Here is a 2,859-nt window from a genome sequence, read left to right as displayed (position 1 = left end):
TCCTCGGTATGATGAATGCATATCTTTTCGAAAAATAGTTCTAGCACATGTTCTAAATAATAAAATAATCCATAAAAAATTAAAAGTCTAAAAAAACAAAAATATATTGTAACGAAGCCAGGCGACACCGGATAACCTTGCTTCCTAGGTTGAGGGTGAGTGGGATGGAGCTGGGCGAGAGGTCTCAGTCCCATCTCGTGAGAAACCAACGACTTGTCATCGGGTGACAAGTAAATTATTTGGAGTTCAAAAGGGCCAGATTAAAGATAAGCCAGATGTCGGGTTGGCGAGGAAAACGCAAGGAGGTCTGGGAAGGGTCGACGAGTAAAGTCGACGATCCGAGTGTATATGATAACATGATTCACTTAAACCAACAAGTTGGAGGTGATGAGAGAGAAAGAACAAACCCCGAAAACAATTGAATTAGTCATTCTAATTTTAAGGGAACAAATTGGTTAAATGCCTAGACAGATAACTAATTCTCGGAATTGAATCGGGAGGGGGTCGGTTGGGAACGAGAGAGAGAGAGAGAGAGAAAGAATTATGATTACCCGTCGAATAGAGAGATTGGGTCGACTACAGAAGGAAGGGGAGGATGACGTTTAATAAAACTACTGCGGAAATAGACGACAAGAAGAATTGGACAGTCTGTCGAACAGAGAAGTTGGGAAGCCACGCGTGCCGCCAGCCTCTTCTAATTGAGACGAAGAGAACTAACAAGACCGCCACTTAGAGTTTTTGTTTAAATACACTGTGGGGGTTGCATTCCAAGCCTGACGAAAGTATAAGTGACGAGCCGAGCCTTAATGTATACCGAATCACTAAATGAACAGCCTAAAACTATCCTCATCGTTGTTGATTGTTTCCATTTATACTTGTGAAGACTGCCCTTCGATTTCAGCATAACCAAACTTGACTTTCCAGCCATCGCAGACAGAGAGAGACCGCCACCGACGAGAAGACGATCACGACAGAAATTACCAAGAATTCCCGATTGGGCGTTACAACACTAGACGGCCAGATACCAACGTCCAATTCGGAGAGACTCAGTAGCAGAGGGAGAGAGACGGGTGCTTGTGCGGGGTCCGAGGCTCAAAGGAGCGAAAATATAGCCAACCGTCCTTAGGGTTAGTGCGCGTCGTTTTTTACCATGCGCGCGACCCCTGTGAGGGAGAAAGGGTTATATATAACAAATAAGTGTTTCTGTGGCCAATAAAATGTAAGTTGAAACGACCTGCATATTATTTTTGGGTTTCACTTATTTTAAAGTGTTTAATCAGTTCTAAAAATATAGTGTCGACATAATAAGTCACGGCTATGATGCCTGGGTAGTCGGTCAAGAATATAAAAATAACTTTAATTATCACAAGGAATAAAAAAAAATGCGAAATAAAATCAAACAAACAAATATAGTATAATTGTAGTTTTGATAATCGCCCCAAAATCAAAAATTAAATATTGGTTCACCTAAAAGAATTTTTAGGGCCGTTATTGGGTGGGATGTAGAGGCTTGTCCGTATTTTTTGCATATTTGCATTTCAAAACTAATGCCGTGTTTACATTTACAGAGTGTTCCGTCTGTGCAAGAAATGAGCAATATGTGTTGGGTTAACTGTTATGTTAGTTCTGTACGTGCAAGGAAAGATTTAGCGATGCATGTTTAAATGCATATTTTAATTCTCAAACCTTTCGTTCATAAAATTTTAATGGTTACAGTATTTAGTTTTAATAACTTTGAGCAATTCTAAAGACTTCAAAGAGGTTGTATATGTTTTTTTAGCAAAATTTTCATCATGTGTGAAAGTTGTCTTTATTTTTACTGATGCATGGTAACATGTTCAATTGTTACAAATAAGTTGCACTTATTTTAAAGTTACCAGTAATTACATTTCAAGACAGCCAAAAATTGGAAGAAGAAAAAAGAAAGAGTATGTTTACCACCTAACCCAGCGTAGTATACACCCAACCAAACTCCCATGTTAAGAACGGCTTTCAGAACAAAACACCGGCAATCTCTGAAGCATTTATTAACATGTGGAGGTTGAGAGTGTTTATTCCGAAAGTCGTTCTTATCACGGGGAGGTCGGGATGTTTATACTAAACTAGGTTTAGGCGTTAGAACATACGTAAAAGACCAAAAAAGATTATTTTTTTTTGTTAGGTGTTAAACGATGCTGGATTACAACATACAAAAATACCAAAATAACTTTCCATACAAAAAAAACGAAAAATATACTTAGTAAATTAATGAAAAAAAACATAAAAGATAAATTTTTACATTAAGTCCACCCCCACAATTTACTTTAAAATGACGACTTTTATAAATTTTTGACTATGTTGAATAAGAAAATCACATTCACATATTGCAGAGACAAGAATTTTCCGAGATATAAATATATTATGCACTGTAATTCACTAATCGTCATGTTTTTACGCATGCGTGATAAACAAATCAATTTTTCTGCGATTGACACATCCCCTACCCCGATTTTTTAAAATTGTATTTGCGGGATGGTTGTTGACAACAAAAAGCAGTCAAATATTTTCGCCTTTCCTAAATAGGATGTTTATTCCGGAAGCCATTCTTAATATGTGGAGATTGTGGTTGTTTATTCCGAAAACCATTCTTAACATAGGGGTGGAGGATACAACACAAAAGTCGTTTGTTTCTCCCTATCTTGAAAAGTCCTTGTGTATTTAAAATCATCTTGCACCATTCGTTGTTGTTGGTGTAATAATGTTGGTGTAATAATGTTGGTGTAATAATGTTGGTGTAATAATGTTGGTGTAATAATGTTGCACCATTCGTTGTTGTTGGTCCAATAAAGTAGCAAATTAACAGTTACTAATTGTATACAT

Source organism: Euprymna scolopes, chromosome 46 (assembly GCF_053919585.1).
Source record: "Euprymna scolopes isolate OS-2025 chromosome 46, ASM5391958v1, whole genome shotgun sequence".
Lineage (NCBI taxonomy): Eukaryota > Metazoa > Mollusca > Cephalopoda > Sepiida > Sepiolidae > Euprymna > Euprymna scolopes.
The sequence above is the reverse complement of the archived record's forward strand: the minus strand, read 5'-3'. Positions refer to the sequence as shown.